This window comes from Temnothorax nylanderi, unplaced genomic scaffold, assembly GCF_030848795.1.
Source record: "Temnothorax nylanderi isolate EJ_2023f unplaced genomic scaffold, tnyl_v1.0 TNYL_tig0283_pilon, whole genome shotgun sequence".
NCBI classification, from domain to species: Eukaryota; Metazoa; Arthropoda; class Insecta; order Hymenoptera; family Formicidae; genus Temnothorax; species Temnothorax nylanderi.
The window spans coordinates 217,527-237,900 of NW_027249345.1; the positions used below are offsets into that span (position 1 = coordinate 217,527).

Here is a 20,374-nt window from a genome sequence, read left to right on the forward strand (position 1 = left end):
TGGGGACTTTTAATATGTTAAATAGTACCCTAAAACAAGCCTGTTTACAAAGTTTCAGCTTTGTTCGAATTATTTATTCGTATGTATTTGACCGGAAATGAATGTCCGGGAAAGAATCTACCATATGAAATCGTTTGTATTTCGTATGAAGACTTTTGAAGTGCAATTGAAAAGGTTTGTGAGTCATTCGTTTAATTGTAATTAATTAATTATTTTTATACCATGCATTTAGCCGAAATAGATAAATTAATAAAAGTTTTTATACGGAATCGTTTGTATTTCGTATGAAGAGTTATGAAGTGTGATTAAAAAGGTTTGTGAGTCACCCAGATAATTTTAATTAAATATTTATAAACTCGGTAATTAGCCAAAATATAGATTTTTAGTTATTCATGTTAAAAGAAGAAGGCGCTAGTGTTCCCGAAGGTCCGTCTGCAATCAGAATTAATATAAACGTTTTAAAAATTATTTTATAGTGAAATAAATAAATATACAGACTAATAAGCCTGTAATTATAAGCGATAGTTGCTAATTAAGTGTGTGACTCATATAATTCCATCTTGCAGAGGACCTCCGTAACGAGATCAAAGATGTACCAGCTGTGCAGGGTGAAGAGGTTATCTCAAACGCCCTGCCACAGCCCAATTGAGCGACTCAAATGTCATTACCGCTGAGAAGTACTTCTTGCCATTTGAATCAGCATGTCAGAGCTAGTCACTACGGATTGTGGTGACACAGCACTGGACTGCCTGCAGAAGTTAATCGCATATAGCCATCTCACTGGCAATGTGCCTGATTCAACGGAGCCTAACAAGCTGCTGATTGTGCGCATTGTCGAGACAATTTGCGGTTGCTTCACCGGTCCACAGACCGATGAGAGTGTGCAGCTGCAGATTATTAAAGCTCTGCTGACTGTAATGACAAGCCAGCATGTGGAGGTATACGAGGGTACGGTATTGTTAACCATTCGTACTGTTTACAACGTTTACTTGTCGTCGCGCAACCTGGTGAATCAAACAAGAGCCTGTGCGACTCTCACGCAGATGATCAACGTGATCTTCGCGCGAATGGAAACTCAGGCGGAGGAAGAGAACGTGAGGCTTGATGGGGAACATCAGGAGGAGGGTTCTGTCATAGCAAACGGCGAAACTGAAGCTGAACTAAGTCTAGAGAATGCTCCTAGTAATGATAACATTGATTCTCAAACAATTGTCAAGAGTATTCTTGATGATGTAGTAAAATCCGTGGTGCCATTGGAAGAGGAAGTCAGTTTGGAGAACGGCAGTCCGGAGGACAACGATGACAAGGCGGCCACTGAGAATGGTAACTGCGAAATTCACCCATGTGCTGCAAAAGGATGCAGTCCTGGTGTTTCGTGCTCTCTGCAAGCTCTCTATGAAACCGCTGCCGGACGGCACTCTCGATCCCGATCGCACAAGCTCCGTTCCAAGATCTTGTCGCTTTAGTTACTTCTGGGAATCTTGCAGAATGCCGGTCCAATATTGCGCTCTAACGAGATGTTTGTTATCGCCATTAAAGTACTTGTGTGTCGCGCTGTCGAAGAATGGCGTGTCTTTGGTGCCGGAAGTGTTCGAGCTGTCGTTAGCACTGTTTCTGGCGCTGCTCGCCCGTTTCAAGATGCACCTTAAGATGCAGATTGAGGTGTTCTTCAAGGAGATCTTTATGAACATCCTCGAGACCTCTAGCAGCTCTTTCGAGCACAAGTGGATGGTCATACATGCGCTTACGATAATCTGTGCGGATGTCCAGAGCGTCGTCGACATCTACGTTAACTACGATTGCGATCTCTCAGCAGCGAATCTCTTCGAGAGGCTAGTCAATGATCTCTCTAAGATTGCTCAAAGTCGTCAAGCTCTGGAGCTTATTACATTTTAATATTATTAATATTATGTAATAATTAGTAATATAAAAATGCATAGGAATCGCTCTTTATATCAAATCAAATGGTATAATCTGTTTAATTATAGACTTGAAGAGTCTTTTCTTATTTTTATTTTCTTTCATTCATCAGGCGCATCGGCGCATCAGCGACAGTGAGGATCTCCCTGAGAAATACCTGTCTAGAATCTACAATGAAATCACTGGCAACGAGATTAAGATGAAGTCGAACCCTAATAATAGCAGGCTTGCCGGCAAACAGCTGATATCTAGTGAAAAGAAACGACGATTGTTATCGAACATGGAAATGGAAGTAATTTCTACGGCGGCGAAGAATTTGATGGAATCTGTCAGTCATGTTCAGGCACCATTCACTACGACGAAGCATCTGGAACACGTGCGGCCAATGTTCAAAATGGCCTGGACGCCAGTCCTCGCGGCGTTCAGCGTTGGACTTCAAGACTGCGACGATCCAGAGATTGCGTCGCTCTGCTTGGACGGTATCAGGTGAGAAGAAATCTGAGAAACGAAGGAAAATACATTTATACGGCTGTGCCTTTTGTGCTGTATATTATTTATATATATATTTATATTTCGTGCTTTATATTATTTGCTATATATTTTAGATGTGCCATTCGTATCGCCTGCATCTTTTATATGAGCCTCGAGCGCGATGCCTATGTACAAGCTTTGGCAAGATACACCTTTTTGACTAATTACCGAAATAAAGACGAAGAACATCGATACCATCAAGATTCTCATCACAGTAGCTCACACCGATGGCAACTACCTATAGGCAGCTCGTGGCTCGATGTCGTCAAATGCATCTCCCAGTTAGAATTGGCGCAGCTGATAGGTACTGGAGTACGGCCACAATTGCTGGGCCCACCGTCTCGCACACTCTGCCAGTTCGCACCAGACCAACAATCTCAACTTGAGCTTGTTGGACCCCAGCGTGAAGGAGTCCATCGGTGAAATTTTAATTCCATAGATGCACACGTTTAGAAATCGGTGTACATTCAATATATGAAGATGTAATGCGTGATACTAATAGAGGGCATACAGTATGTGTCGTATGTGAGAGCTTTCAACCAGCAAAAGATGCTGAATTCAAGGTGATAGCTCACATGATGCAGGATTTACCAATGTCGATTAATTTACCAAATAATGTTAACTTGTACAATTATTTTCAATTAATACCTATACTTTTGTATCAATTTTAGGAATTTTTCAAGAATCCTGCATTTCGAGCAGATGGATTAAAAATTTATCCAACACTGATGGCACTGATACGTGACACCGGCTTGTATGAATTATGGAAAACTGGGAAATATAAAAGCTATGCGCTCAGTATATTAGTTGATCTTATAGATCTTATATTCTACTAGCTTTGGTACCACCATGGACCCGCATTTATCGCGTGCAACGTGATATACTTGTGGCATTAGTGAGGTAAATATAATAATATGAGATTACACAAGAAAGTAATACACTTTGTAATAAATATTGATGCATGTCATCTTTTTACATTTCTGCTCTAGTTCTAAGTATAACATAATAAGATAGATATATGTAATAACAACATAGACATAACGATAATAAAAATATATGTAATCTTTCGGAATTTATATTGACATTTATATAGACGTTTTTTATTAGGTTATAACATCAACATAGATTATAAATCACAATCCAGCCATATAAATTCCGAAAGATTGAAAGATTACATATATTTTTATCATTATTACATCTATGTTGCTATTATATACATCTATCTCATTATTATATACTTAGAACTAGAACAGGAAGATACATTGCATCAAAAAATTCGTACATTAAAGATTCAAAATGGGCGCCAAAATATTTGAATATACACAACAATCATGGATGAGAAACAAAAGATTATTGAAGAAAGCATTGATTCTTGGGTAGAATATAGTATTTTATTATACGTTATACATTATAAAGAAAATGCCGAGAGAAAATAAACTAACTGTGGATGTTGCAGTGGCTATTCTCGCAGAATTCTCGGATCATTTTTGCAATGATCAATTAGCTGATTACTCGGACCCAATTTGGAAGCAAATGAGTAAAAGATGTCAAAATGCATGGAGTGCCCATAACTGGTGGGTTAATGTTAAATATAATAGACGAGAAATATTTTCTATCGCAAGACAAAGAATGGGTCTTGACATGCTAGATTCATCAATAAACATTACAATTTCCATTAAAGACGATAACAATGAATCATTTAATTGTAATAATTTTTCATTCGATTCTACTTGTCAAGATAACGAGACTTGGTTTGATTTAATATTAAATTCGAATGAATGGGAACAAATTAAACCACTTCAATCAGGGAACAAGAGATCTAATCACACATTAAGACCATGGATATGGACCAACGTCGTTGCCGATGCATTTTATCGACAATATCGTCTACCTTGCACATACACTTTTGTTAGAGGCGACGTAAATACATCCTCCCAAAGCAAATATTATATCAAGATCATCGGCAGCTGTAAGAGTAAAACATGTGGCAATATTTTCAAAGGCGTTGTTGACACAGAACCGTCAGCCAGCACTGGTGTGCTTTGTATACGTGTCAAAACTCGGGACACTAGAGGTCAACCCCATGAAATTCTGCAGCGTCCTTTAAATGGAGAAAAACGAAAACAGGCAGGCAAAGCAGCAATCACAGAAGGATGTTCAAATTTGCGAAAAAGAATGGTGAGAGAAAATTTGCGTCTTGGAGATGTTGATGCACCAATAATACCTTCATTGGATGTACTCCAACATGCTAAAAATGAAGTAATTGATGAAGATTTAGGTTCCAAAAAAATAAAGAACGAGGATGTAATTCAAGCAATTTATCGTATAATTTTGAACATCCTTATAAAGGTTCTATTGCTGCAGTAAGTTACTGGCCGTTCAAAGTGTGTTATGGCACAGGTGAACAAATCAGTGTTTATGAACAATATCACAATATGCATAAAAATGCTTCATCTATTAGTATTGATGCAACTGGCAGTGTTGTTAGGAAATTAAGAAGGTCACTGGAAACAAAATCAGCTCATATTTTTTTATACGTGATTGCCATACATTTTGACAATACGTCTTTATCAGCATATCAATTACTAACAGAATCACAAGAAACTGAAACAATTGAACACTGGTTGAAAATGTGGCTACGTATAGTCAAATTTCGTAAGCCAATCCAAGTGGTCGTTGATTATTCCAGAGCAATGTTATTGGCTTGTTCGAAAGCTTTCAATGATATTACTATAAAAAAATATATTGAAATTTGTTTCAATGCTGCCTCGGCGGGGGAATATGTTTCACGAGAGTGGATATCAACATATGTGAGGGTTGACGTTGCACATGTAATCCATATGGTTTGTCGATGGCCTGCTTTAAAAAGTCAACCTTTGCGCCCTGTACGTGACTTCTATATTCGATGCATCGCTTTGATGATAGACTGCCAAAGTTATCAGGATTTTATCGAAATATTTTCGCTTACGTGTATTGTTGCCCTCCAATATTATCAAGATTCAACCGTAAGTGTAAAATTAGTAAATCAACGAATAAGAACAGCTGAACAATCAAGGGAAAAGTTGGAGTCGTTAATAAAAGAGCGTCCTACTGATATAGACAATTATTTGCAAATTATTGAGTCCAGTAATGATCAACTGAATGATGACGTTTATGAAGTAGGCGATGATAATATTAAAATCAACGAATTTTTTGATAATATAAAAATTGCAGCATCATCAGCAATTGAGAAGGGTGAAAATTTAAACTATTTTTATTTACCTAAATTGATCGATCGATTGTTTCAAATCGGAAAAGAATTTCCACTCTGGACAGCAGTGTGTATTCCTTTTTGTACAAGTCATCCAACCACAAGCTATTGTGAGAGGATCTTTCGGGATATTAAAAATGATGTATTTAAAAACTATTCACTTCCACAAAGAATTGACAATTTTATCAAAATTTATCTCCGCGATTTAATAGGAGGTACACGAAGTTTTTCAGCAAAAATGCAAAATTTTGTTGTAAACGAGAAAATGGTGCCAACTTGGAAGCCAAAAGATTTTCGCCAATATGCTACAGTTTGACCAATAGCAAAAAGCCCAACTGAACTTTATAATGACGTCAGTATACAAAATTTAAAAATGGAACATGATTATTCTACTAAATCATTTAATGATTCAGATTTGTTATCAAGAGAAAACTGGCGTGGAAAAGCGGAACCTTTATTTTTATTGAATGAAAATCAAGAAAAAACGGAGTATGTTTCGAATAATATGACAGAATCGAATAATGAAAACTTTGAGCAATTGGTTGAAGAGATAGATAATGTCGATATTTCTACTTTTACGAGCTATGATACAGATGATTTGTCACTTTCAGCATTACTAAATGCAGGATCAGATAATTTTGAAAACCAGATTTCTAGTGCAAAAATGATTAAAACTGAATAAGGTAATTCGGAAACTCTTATTCATGAATCACCGCTACTTGTCAACAGCAAAAATAAATATGAATTGACCGTAAAACAACAGAAAGCTACTCAAATAGAAACAAAAAAGTATTTTGAACATAAACCATCTCATTCAAAGTTCTTTTGTGCATATCCTGAAGTGAAGTTAAATAATAAGTTGGTCACCAAGAACATAAAACGCTATTTATTAAAAAATGCGTCCTTGTGTGGAACTTATAAAATTGATGGTAAAATATATTTTTTAAGGAACAGTTGTCCTTTCGACTCTATTGCACAAATTGTTTTCACCGGTGTTTTGGAAGATCCTGGGTATTTATCCATTGCCAAAACTTCTGATAACCCATTCTTTAAGTTTGTCTTGAAATTCATGGACATTGGCCCAAGTCATCAATTATATAAGGAGAGATTTATGTTATTGAAACCCTTATATGAAAATACTAAAAGTATTACAAAAACTGAGCATCACGAGCTTACGTTCTCTTATGATGCAAAAGATAGTCCGGCTAATGTTTGGATGAAACTGTTAAAATCAATGCCAAGTTCCCGTCAAATGGAGAAATGTGATAAGTGTGGCGAGCATGAAAGAGTGCAATTAATGTTAATGCCTAATCATAAAATAATTATAGAGAAAGGTTTTCGTGCTCTGCAGAAAGCATTGCAATTTCATGAAATCATTTACAATAAACGATGTCAATGTGATGGCTGCTCTGTTCTAACAACCGAAACTAATTGCCACATTTTCATAGAATTAGATATCAGAGATGATCTTCGTTCTGCTTCAAAGTCTTGTAAATTGAAAGAATTACCAACAATGCTAATGCTGGCAAAACAATATAGGTAAAGTTTTATATTAAATTACATATTTTTTTAAAACAAAGTATATAAGCGTTATTTCAATGTTTCAGGCTAGTAGGCGTTGTTGCAGGATATCCAGGTCATTTTATTGCTTATTGTAGACGACTTTCAGGATTATGGGAGCAATATAATAATTTAAGCACTAAAGTAAAATCTTGTACACAAAATGAGACAATTATTCCTATCGCTGCGATATGTATAATTCATGAAGATAATTAAATATGGTATGTAGATACGAGTTATATGTCCAATATAATAAGAAAAACGTCCTCCAACTGCTGAGACATCTCATGTTACTGCAGATAATTGGCCGCAGGGGAAGTGATCCGCGCAGTTCTTTGGGCTTAACGAACCTACGGCATCAATTCGAGTTCCCGACACCGCGGACATACACACACAATTATACATACGAACACGAACAAACATAGTGCAGTTACTTATGGAAGATGAAATGTTCCTGGACATCGATCCGGATAAAGCGCCTATTAAATTTCCACCTGCAGAGAGATTGAAGAAATTCGGGAAAGAAGGCACGGCCAAGTATCAAGCCAAGTTACAGCATTACAGACTGTGGACAGTTAATTTCTTGTATCGTATCACGCAGAGATTTATCGTCAACATTCGCGATACAATACACTGCTTTCCTACGAGTGTTTGCTGGCTTGTAAGACAAATGGCAGGGGTTCTTAGTAAGAACGGAAATGTAGATCCAAAAGAGGTGCACGCCATGTGCACGGATCTTGTATTCACGTATTTAATTTGTCCCGCTATAGTTAATCCCGAGCCTTATGGTATTACCGATGCACCGATAAGTTACGTCGCGAGGTTTAATATAATGCAAGTTGGATAAATGCTTTCGCTACAAAAGTATTAAAGTATCGATAACAAAGTTATTGATCTTTACAAGAAGTTCGAGAAGGATTCGGTGTCTTCTATAATAGACTCGATGTTGGATGGCGCGACAGAAGAGCTGGAAGAGGAACCAAAGATTATTGACAATAATAAATTTCAAAGCCTGTCACGATCCGCAGCACTCTGTTTACGGAAAGTAAACTAAAACTCTTTAATTACGTTTTTGAACACGATCGCTAGTGATAACAATGGAGAAACGATATCGCATAACTCATTTGATAGAAAACAATTAGCAGAAATGCTGTCGCAATTACCTTCGGGTTTACTGCATAATAATAAATTAAGTAATGAATACTTGGATACACCCAGCAAACGAGGTGTTGCTGCAGGAAAAGGTATATTACATGAATAGTGCAATAATGATTATATGTGTATATGTGTCTTAATTATCAACAGTGTAATGTTAAAATATTTTATAATGGGAAAAGGACGTGTGGTATAAGAATGACTACATTCTCACCAAATGTATCAAACGAAAGTGCGGAGGAAATTAATGGCACCGCTGCCCCTGAAGAGGAGACTTTGGATAAAAATTCTCAAGACGTGCTAGTCATACCTTTTGATCCGACAATTGGGGAATCTGTAGGGCTACTCAGTGAACAGAAGGTATAGACATGTATTAGTATAACAGATTTATTATATGCTGTGTATTTATTTTTTATGTATGTACATATGTAGCTTGTACAAAATTATATATTAGTTTAACAAAAAATGTATTTATTTTATAAATTAGTTTTATACAATAACTTTATAGAAAACTATAATGTAAATAATTGTTTTTTTTTATGCCTATAGCAGAATCCAAGGAAGAGAAGACTGTTTCTATGGTATCCAATACTTGATCTACGGATGTGTTGGCCTCAGATAGCGAAATAGTTGAACAACAGGATCGAATATTGCTTGCTGTTCCTACTGAACAGGTTGCATCTGTGTTACCTGCCGAACCTACGCTAACCATGTTAGGCATTAGTGAAACCGCTTCTGAAGCCTGGAGCACAGATGTATTAGCTATAGCGATTCGGAAAGATTAACTGAAGTAGATACCGATGACACTGCTAGTGTTGCCAGGTATATTATTACATACTACATATTACATTCGTAAAATATGATTTTACTTGAAGTAAGATATCTTCATAATTACCATTGACAATATTTTCATAGGTCTGATGATATGGTAAGATCCGAGATCGAAATAGAAAGCCGTGCTGATTCCGAGGGAAATGAAGAAACTCTTTAATCTGCAACTCCATGTAAGTATACTACAATTATATAACACAATATTAGCAATATCTGATGACTTCTGATCGCAGCTATAATTACTGATATATAATTATTCCTGAGTCCAGGTCCGGATGATTCAAGCATCACTTTTCCATCAATTTCGGGGATTCGAGAGGATTCTGGCATAGGAACTTCGATAGTTCATCAGCCATCACCAACAACATCTCCATTGCCAGCGTCGTCAAATGTGACAGGTCGTGGTGGAACCAAGTCTGATTACCGACGTAGTACAATGGAATATGTAGACAAAAACGCTAACAATATGAACAATATGGACTATAGTAAACCATTACGGGACGATAGGCTGGTCCACTTAATAGATAAACTTTAAATTGACAATGGTAAGCAAGTTGAACGTCAAGCACCTGCGCACAATTACATCGCTGCGGCTGCAGTCGCACCGGCGTTGCTATCAGCTAATCATATTTCTGCGCCTGTTTTGTCAGAGAAGTCCCAAAACGGTGACGTGAAAACAGAGGTTTGCATTTCTTCACTTAATCCTTCTGTCAATCTGTTGTCTTTCCCACCGAAGAACGTTATACATCTAATGTGAATTTTGTGAATCAGGAGTTGGACAGCTGCATGGCGTCAGTCGGGAATACCGTAGGCCGATTAAGCACGGCTAGCGTAACATCCAGCAGCAGTTCCGGATCAGAACCTCGTGTGAAGAGTAACATTTCAACGTCAGATTTACCAACACCAACGGTTAATGGCACGTACGATGGCTGCCGACGATCTGACTCCCGTGCTGGTCTATGTCATAATCAAAGTATGCGATTGAAAAGAAAATTGTTATTTTAGCAAGAAGAGTGATTGTTAACGTGTGCTTAATTTCAGACTAATCCGCCGTCGTTGTATCGACTGTTCAATATGTAGACAGCTTTTACGGGAATCGATTGGAGGGAGAGGAACAATATTGGTGGACGCAGTTCTGCGCCGCGATCGAGTTAAGACAATGGATTAACAGTTTCTCAAGAGTATCACGATAAATAAGATTAGATTCGATGCTGGTGATAATGTAGAAATGTATCATAATCATAATTTGACGATTTCATAAAGAAGAAGACCAATATCTTGTGTAAAGCTAGCTGAACAGTTTTATGCTTTCAGTATCTTAATTAAAATTCTTAAATAGCCTCTTAAATAGTCTAACTGTTAGTTCTTTCGCACGTTATTATGTAACATTAGCAAAGACTGAATCAGATTATACGTAAAGTGTGGCTTTATCTTTATTTGTAACTCTATTGTACAATTTCACAGGACATCGAAAAAAAAGAAACGTTTAGATATTCTATAATTTATGTGTAAACAATAAAGAACTTATGGAGATTGATAACCATTTAGCAGGATAAACTGTGTTGGCGTACTCTTTCTACATACGTACCTTTCCCAAGAGCCGATACTCAAACCACATCCGTGAAAAATATCGCCACTTTCGTAGAGTTTTTGTACAGTTTTACTCTAGGAATATCGCGAGAGAAAGAAAGACTTCGGAGATTTTTATCTGAATCGATCGACATAAAGAGAGAGCATATATAGTAAAGAAGCTAGCTTTCGAGAATTTGAACGCATAATACTTTGTTATAATACTATGAGCGAATTAGTTTACGTCACTCTGTCAAGCTTTAATATTAAATTACTAATAATATATCGATATCGGTAGTTTAATAATAATACATTTAAAAGCGCTCAATTTAGAAGTAGGGCAATCCTAATAAACGACTGTAAAAAAAATTCAAGGTTGAACGCAATGGACAATCCAGTTGCTCGGACATGCTGACTCAAATGGCAAGAAGTACTTCTCAGCGGTAATGACATTTGAGTCGCTCAATTGGGCTGTGGCAGGGCGTTTGAGATAACCTCTTCACCCTGCACAGCTGGTACATCTTTGATCTCGTTACGGAGGTCCTCTGCAAGATGGAAATATATGAGTGGCAAACTTAATTAGCAACTATCGCTTATAGCTACAGCCCTGCTGAAAATGACCGATTGAATCCGATTGGTTCCGCATTAAATTTGGTGAAATTGAATCGGAATGAATGCGTTTTCAATCCGGTTAATCGGATGCCTGATTGGAAGTGAATCGGTTTTAATAACAAATCAATCGAAATCGTTTTTAATTCGGCATTTCCGGATTGATCTGAATCCGCCGTTATCGGTTTCAATCGTATTAATGCCAATTCATTTTAATCGGGTGAATAAAGTGACCACATGATTCCTATTGAATCCGCATCAATCGTGAAATTTTAATACAACACCGGAATCGGATTTAATGCGATATTTCCGGATTCATCTGAATCCAACTGAATCGGTTTCAATCGTATCTGCGCTTAATCCATTTAAATCGGGTAATTAAAGTAGCTATGTGAATCGGATTAAATCCGCCTTAATCATTAAAATTGTATACAACACATAATTTTTACGTAATAGAGTTCTTACTACAGGATTTCCTTTTGGTAAAGTCATGAGTTCTATATTTGCAAAACTGTAAAATGTTTTCATTTAAATAAATACTGCACATTGTAATAAATTTGTAGTACAAAGAATGGAATTATAATAAAGTAATAAATAATCCTGTTTATATATCCGGAATTCACAGATTCTATCAGTTTGAATCGGTCAGTCAATCCGTATAAATCATTATAATTTCGTGATTTCGGGGTTCATAAAATCATAACGATTTAAACGATTGACTAAGACCGATTCAAACCGATAGAAAACGAGTGAAATTACATCCTTGAGTACGAATCCGTTTCAATCGTTTCCAATCGGTGTAATCGTTATAAATCCGTGATTTCCGGATCAAGAATCCAGATTCATTCGGATTCAAAATTTTTAATCGGATTCAATCGGTCATTTTTAGCAGGGGAATTCAGTCGAAATTGTGAGTATAATTATTCAACTACGTTTATTTATTATATTACAGATATATATTTCTACAAATCATAATTTGCTTAAATAACCTTAAAATATAATTGCATGTACTATAATAGTAGTATCATTCTTTTTTACAATTGTCTGATTCCTATTCAATATCAGAGTTCTTTCTTCTATTATAATATAATTAACTTAAATTTTGTTAATTAACTATATGTATATATCATTAACCTATTATTAACTAATAACCTTTATTATTACAGAATCGCCTACTAAACGATAACAAACATATAATAAAAGGTTTTCAAATTTACTTTATGCATGCATATAATCATATTGCTTGGCGAAAATGAAACGTAGAGTGAAACCATTCAACGAATTATCACGATGGCAAAAAAATAGACGTTTACGTCTAATTGCAACTGGTATCGATGAATCAGATATTTCTGAAAATCATGACCTTGAAGCAAGAAATTGTACGGATTTAGACGTCGGAAGTAAAGAAAAAAACATCGAAGAGCGACAAATAGAAAATTCACTCTCAGATCTTAATGACACCTTGTATCATTCAAGTAATTCCAATGACTCTAATGAAGATATACAAGAGGAACTTATCGAAAATATTTTGGAAAATGAGCATAATTTAAATAATAGTTTTGCAGATTGCAGTAACGACACATTCTTATCAGAAATACAATTGTGGGCAATTAGAAATAATATTTCTTACGTTGCTGTATCACAATTATTAAAATTATATAAAAAGTATTATCCAAATGATAAGATTCCAAGTGACGCTCGAGTTTTTCTGAGTACACCGAGAAAATGTATTACTAAAACATATGGTTCTGGAGAATATCTTTATTACGGTCTCCAAAAATATTATAAAACAACAAGGTGGTAAGGATGTTGGGGAACATATAAGGCGAGCGATAAAGAGAATAATGACGGATAATTTAGCTGTTCAATATTCTTGGACTGGACAAAAAAATACCGTTCGCTTTAAAGATTTCCTCATTTCCAAACTCATATTGAGTAAGTCATTATATGACATGAATATTTTATTAACATAAATTTTTTGCATATTTGGTGTACTAGTATATGCAAATCTTCCAGTCAGATTTAGTATTAATCATCAAATTTGTTACTTTTTTAGTCACGCACATTTTTTGTTTTAAAAATTAATTCTATGTAAGTAATATTTGATCTTTTACAGCTTCCGTGGCGTCGTTGCATTCTTCAAGTAATATGAAAAAAATAGAAGATGCCACACAATCATGGTTAAATCATGCAAAAGATCGTGCAAAAAAAGGGGAAAAGAAAGAACATCGTAAGTTAATCATAGCAATTTCAATTTCTTGATTGATTCTACGATAATCCGATATCTGACTCTAATTTTGATATGTTTCAATCTTTGTTGCACGTCATGTGCTACAATGTATTATATATAGATTTGAAAAAATTAAAATTAATGTCTAAAGGAATGTACGGAATACTTCATTATATTTTTCATATATATATATATAATATATATATATATATTATAAACTATAATATAGCTCATTATATATATTTAATGTTATTAACGTTTTGTATTATTTATAAAAGAATATATAAGTTGCTATTAAAAATTGCTTAAAAATATTTTTTCTAAAATTATTTTTTTTTATTATTTAAATAAACATTTATTTAAAGATATTTATTTGAATTTTTTCCTAAATAATGTATTTTCCAATAAATTATTTAGATTTATTCCCATTATAATATTAACTTTTAAATATTGTTTGCAAATCCTATATAAAAAAAGGCATGTTAAGTCGATAGTCGAATTTATTGTTGCCGCTTTTCCGCGATGCTGATTGGTTTTCTCGCTGCGCTTACTTCATTTGCAGCTGTCATCGTATATTTTGACAGTTGTGTGTATCAAGAAATTAATAGTGTAATAGTAATAGCATAATGTTAAAGCTAAATAGCGCGCGCGAAGCGCGCGTCTGTGGTGCTAGTAACAAATAAAAAAAGTATTTAAATAACATTTTATTTTCAAATATTATTTTTAATTTGTTATTCAAATAAAAAGTGCCCATGTCTAGTTTGTTTTTAATTTCTAATAAAGAATTGTTGTTTCAGGATGCAATGATGGACTCTGAGGCTTTAGCCATGTATCTGCAAAAGAGAGGAGTTAATGAGAACACAATTAATGTTTTACTCAGTATGTATCAGTTTGGTAAGACAGACAAGTAATGTAAGCGTAATAATATTGTTCACGTTATTTTCTTTCAAGTCTTGTTAATTTACTTGAATATGTCTAGTAGTTGGTTAATTTTAGGCTCCTAAACAAAGTATTATTTTATTTCAGATCTTTGCTTGTGAATTTATTTGAATATCTGTTGGTTGGTTAATTTTAGGCCTGTAAACAAAGTACCTCTTGTTATTGTTTACAATTAAACAGTGTCACCAATGGAAGGCTATACTTGTTCAATGTGTCGTAAATTTATTCCGGATGGATTGAAACGTTTCACAGCGCATTTAAGGGGTTACATGGGTCTTAAAACTTCAAAAAATTCATTTTTTTGATAATTTTTTATATAAAAGTACAAAGTGTCAAAAATATTTTCCCAAAGTTTCAAATCGATCGGAATAAAACTGTAGAAAAGAGATAGTTTTATAGCCCGACGTATTTGGCATGACTCGACCGGCGTCGGTCGGTGCGACGGCGCCGAGCGTCTCAGAATTCGACTTCGACAAGAACAAAAAGACGCTTTAGACATTGCAGCTGCAGAAGGGCCTCTACTTTATGGACCTGGAATCGATGATTCCATGTAAGTTGAAAAAAAAAATGGTTTTCTCTGTTTTATTCCTCTTTAAAACTTTACGCGTTTTTCTCAAAACCACTTTTTCGAAGACGGTAGTCAAAATTTCTCAAAAACTATTGCACCGATCGACTTGAAATTTTGCACACTTCTTTTAGACATGATTTACTTGTCCTTGAACGAAGGATTTATTTTATCTTCGATTACAACTCATTTTACAAGCCAATACATGGCCTAATTTTATGCCAAAAATGACGTCTTTTGCAAGAAACGCTACCAAAAATTCAATTTTCAATTTTTTTTTAAATCCTTCCTTCAAGGACAAGCTATACTCACCTACTATAAGAAAAACTTTGGGTTTTTCATTTCAGATAAAAATTAAAAAAGTTATGCTGACTACCGTGGGGACACTTTTTTCTGGATGGTCTACTGGAAGCAATTGCCAACGGCTGAATTTTCAATATTTTCCTTTGAAATTTTGAGGAAATATTGTTTACATGTTGTACTTTTATATAAAAAAAAATAAATTGTGTAATTCGTGTCGTATCTTTAAAAAAAATTCGAGAAAATCAAGACCCATGTAACCCCTTAAGACATTCACATAGTTTGTCTGTACAGCTCCCTATAGTTTTGGATATCAATGTGGACAAGATGAGTGTCAATGTGTGTTTAGAAATTTCAAAAGTTTGGTTAGACATCTTCGTGTTAACCATCCAATTTTAAGAAATAGAAATAACGAGTCATCTTTATTTCAAAATTATATGGAGGTAGACTCTAATATGGAGGTAGAGACTGAAGACCTTGAGCAAGATAGTCATTGTAGTGTGCCTGAGGGTAACAACCCTAAAGATAGACCTCAAAAAGTGTTCAGTATATCAGGAGAGGCTGCAAAAATGGTTGCTCATCTTAGATCCAAAGCATTTGTCACAGGGGCTACTTTGACTCAAGCTTTCATGGCAGCAGAGGTTTTTATTTGCAACATTGCAAATATTTTTGAGCAAGAAGTTATGAATTATTTTTCAAGTAAAGATATATCCTTGGATCAGGCTGATATTCAGAGTTTACTATCTAAGTTTGAGATTTCTGCTCCTTTTGACAAATTTTTATCCATTGAAGAGCAAGTAAAAACTTTAAAAATGTACTATAGGTTCGTAGACTCCGTTGAGATTCCGCTTGGAGACCGTTGTGAATCAGTGCTGAATAGACAATCTGATAAATACGAACCAAAGTTGGTTATTGAAAGTTTTCAATATGTTCCAATAATTGAGAGTCTTAAATTAATACTTTCTCATTCACGTGTTAGAAAATACATTGAAGAAGAATCTTCTTCTTCAGATGGATTTCTGAGGGGTTTCAGAGATGGGGAGAGCTTCAAAAGAAGTTCTTTTTTTTCAGAGATATCCACAAGCATTAAGAATCCAATTATACTATGATGATATACTTGTAAACAATCCTCTAGGAAGTAAAACATCAGCTCACAAATTAGGAGCATTTTACTTTACTATTCAAAATTTGCCTCCTCATCTGCAATCATTTATGGGAGGAGTTCAAGTTTTGGGAATTTGCTACACAGCTGATGTTACCAAGTATGGTTTTGAGGAAATTTTAAGCCCATTTCTCGATGATTTAAATAAGCTGGAAAGTGAAGAATGGATTATGGTGAGTTTTGATGGAGAACCGTTTGTATTGAGGGCCACCATAGCTTGTGTCGTCGCTGATGGCTTGGCTGCACATCAGATGTTCGGATTCTTGGGTCCTTCTGCTAACCACTTCTGTCGTTCATGCATGATACACAGATCTGATCTCCTAAAGGGAAGAGTAGCAATTAAAACTCCAAGAACGAGAGAATTGTATAATGAACAAGTACGGAAAGTCAAATCAAAGCTATTGACCGATACTGAAACGGGTTTGAGAGAAAATAGTGCATTACATAGAAGTCGTTTTTGGCACTGTGCAATTTTGTTTTTGATCCAATGCATGACATTTGGCAAGGTATTGCACCTGTAATTCTTGAGCACGTAATCAAGCATTTCATTAAGAGAGAGAATGGATATAACTTTACTTTGACTGAGCTAAACAACCGAATACAGATGTTTCAGTACGGTATGCTAGAAAAGAAAAATAAGCCGTCACCTAATTTTACTCTCAATAATTTTTACAGTGGTAACCCGATTCAGCAGAAAGCTGTGCAGACGTGGTGTCTCTTGAGAATATTTCCTTTCTTGGTCTCTGATAAAGTACCTAAAGGAGACAAATACCTCCATCTTGTTCTTCTTTTAAATAGAATTAGTGAAATAGTCTTTAGTCCAATTGCATCACCATCTCAAGCCCCTTACTTACAGGACTTATTAGTATTGGAATTTGTCTCAAGTTTTGAGGAGTTATTTCCCAATGTTGCACTTATAAACAAATTCCATCATTTAATGCATTATTGGGAATGTTTGATAAAGTCTGGACCACTTAGATCCATAGTATGCCTGCGCTATGAAGCAAAGCATAGCATATTCAAAAAATATGGAAGTCAATGCTGCAACTTCAAAAATTCACCTTTTAGCATGATCCGCCTGAGTCAAATTTCACAATGTGTCACTTGGGGTTCTAATGATGCCCCAAGGAAGAAAATAATCTGTTCAAAGGGGCAGACAGTTCTGGTTAAAAATTGTCAGGGTTGTAAGTATTTGAAAGTAGTAGGGATAGCAGACAATGCAAATATATTTAAAACATCAAAAGTAGAAATATATGGTGTTCAATACCGAAGTGGGTGGCATGTTGCTGTCAAGAGTGGACGAGAAACTGAATCCGGAAATCCTGTGTTTGCTACAATAATGAAAATATATATTTGTGAATCTGATAGGGTTTATTTTCTATGTCGTGAATGGGAAACTCTGGGTTATGAACGTTCTTTAAATTCTTTCAGTGTGGCGTCCGGCTTAAATGTTATTTTAATATCGGCTGATGACTTAAAGAACGTGAAGCCTTTTGCTTTATGGCGAGATTATTGTAGCACTGGAAATTTTATAACTTTGCGTCATATCCTGATTTAGTGTGTGGAAATAGTTTATAGAAAAAGTTTAATGTAGGATATTAAGCTTTTACTTATAACTGCTGAAAATCTGTACAAAATGTTATATTTTTAATTAAGTGATGCCTTTAAATTAAGTTTTAAGTTTAATTTTTATTTCAGTATTTTTTTTGTGGGTACGCCAACCACTTCCCCAGTTTGTTTCATTAGATTAGACTAGAATTAGATTAGAATATAAAAATGAAGCAACTAGCCCTGAAAATGGATGGCGCTGAAGCGTCGAGCCTATACTCTGCCGTCAGCGGCAAGTGGGGCGGCCGCGCGGGGGGATTTCATCTCTCCGCGCGCCGCCACGAAGCCCTGACGAGTAGGAGGGTCGCGGCGGTGTGCGCAGAAGGGTCTGGGCGCGAGCCTGCCTGGAGCCGCCGTCGGTGCAGATCTTGAATGGTCAAAACACTTATTATTAGTTTGCGCATTAGGGCTTCTTTAGGTTTAACAGTAAGATTACGTGTGTCAATCAAGAGATGCCACTCAGGCTTCTATTCTATAAAATGTTACACAGACCCAATATTATTGGAGCTTTAAATAAAAAAGTAAGCCAATGTTTTTTTATTATTTGTTGCAGGTTGAATTGCTTTGTTTTTATTTAAATGCCAAAATTTAAGTTGTTAACATTGGTGTGTGCATTTATGTTCGGTATCTTATGGTTCCTCTGCTGATACTACTTATGTTTTCTTGTCTGTGTTCGAGAGCACGCGGTAGCGCGGTGTAGCGCGAGGTAACAAACGACCACAAAAAACAGCAAGCACAGAAATTCAATAAAACTAAATATATTCAAAGTCTGAGTATGTACAATTATTTACAGAGAGTCTTTAGCCGTGAGAGATAGCGCGCACAGATGCTATCACAGCGAATCGCAGCAAAGCTAATAGCTGATACGAAATCGAAAGCGGATTGCGAGTGTAGTTAAGCGGTTAAACGAGCGGTGATTCTATGCGAGTTCTGTTCAAGCGGTTACACGAGCGGTGATACAAATGTACTGAGCAGGTGACCTCGAGAGAGAGAGCGCCTCGGCTCAGCGGCAAACTTTTTATTATCTCCGAGACGAGGCTCTCTCCGGGGTGATAACCAATAGTTTTTAAACATTGAAGTTAGACAGGTTTTAAACATTGATGTTAGAGGACTCGGCGGTGTGATTGGGGGGCGCGGATCGCGCGCGGAAAAGTTTGCATTTGGCATGCGCGGAACTCGTATTTTGGGCGGGTGATTGGCCATCGGCGGCCTACGTCATCGTCCCTACGTCACATTTCTCGTTTGACGATCCGAGGTGATCGTTGCTTGTTTTCAATTATGATGTTTATAGCATGGATTTTTTGCCTGTTTGTGCAAACTGTTAGCGTGACTTTGTTATTGACTAAATGTTGGCGAATGTTCCGGAAAGCGAATCAAGGAAAAATCCATGCTATAATTTGACAATGATGCAATCTCTTTAATGCGAGATATCCGATTTTTGCGGAAGGCGTGCGAGCACAAGCATGCAACCAAACGCGATGTTAGGCATGATTATCGCAATCTCAAACAGTCTGCTTTGTGAATATTTCAGCAGGTAGAATAGATATTCGTTCGAAACTCATTCATTTATATTCACCTTAGCTTGTTTTAAGTGATGGATGTGATGTTGTGATAAATTATATGAGTAAGCTGATTTTTAATTTGCTATATTTCAAAGTCAGTGTGCATTGCTTTTTATTGTGCTTTTCCTTTTTTTTTAGAGGAAAAAGGTACTGGTACAACTCTTCCTTTTTTTTCGGAGCAAGATTTAAAGGAAATTGGGGTTAACGGAGGAAATGGGTCAACGGAAGCTGATAGCTTTCCTCGTTAGGGAACACACTAATGTGGTCAGTATATCAAGTTCATCCGCATTAATACTTAAGATTCAAAGTTAATACATCCTTTTATCAACAGTTCATTATGGTTGACACACCAAATGCGGACACATCAAATATAATGTCCGTGCCTATCAGAAGGACGTGCCTATCAGTAGATCCAGGTCCCTCAACATCAAAATCTTCTTCAACACGTGAATCGGTAAGAGCATTCCTGGTTTTGGCAGTAGTACGCTGGCTATTGATTGTTGCTAATTCCACTGCAAAAAAATTGGATTGGACTTATCTTTGTTTAATTTGTTATTACTTTCAATATAGGCCCAGACTAAAC

The 20,374-nt window shown here is 35.8% G+C and overlaps 1 long non-coding RNA gene and 4 pseudogenes across 1 annotated transcript; all 5 read left to right on the plus strand.

Moving 5' to 3' along the window:
- The first annotated feature begins 1,840 nt into the window (after positions 1-1,840).
- LOC139780528 (brefeldin A-inhibited guanine nucleotide-exchange protein 1-like) lies at positions 1,841-3,018 on the plus strand (annotated as a pseudogene).
- A 1,586-nt stretch (positions 3,019-4,604) lies between these two features.
- On the plus strand, positions 4,605-8,782 carry LOC139780529 (GTPase-activating protein and VPS9 domain-containing protein 1-like; annotated as a pseudogene).
- A 173-nt stretch (positions 8,783-8,955) lies between these two features.
- Positions 8,956-10,174, plus strand: LOC139780530 (uncharacterized; annotated as a pseudogene).
- Positions 10,175-10,176: 2 nt separating this feature from the next.
- LOC139780522 (uncharacterized) lies at positions 10,177-10,748 on the plus strand. Its single transcript, XR_011720268.1, has 2 exons — positions 10,177-10,220; positions 10,289-10,748. It is a non-coding gene; the product is annotated as an uncharacterized lncRNA (long non-coding RNA).
- A 5,923-nt stretch (positions 10,749-16,671) lies between these two features.
- LOC139780531 (uncharacterized) lies at positions 16,672-17,961 on the plus strand (annotated as a pseudogene).
- The last annotated feature ends 2,413 nt before the right edge of the window (positions 17,962-20,374 follow it).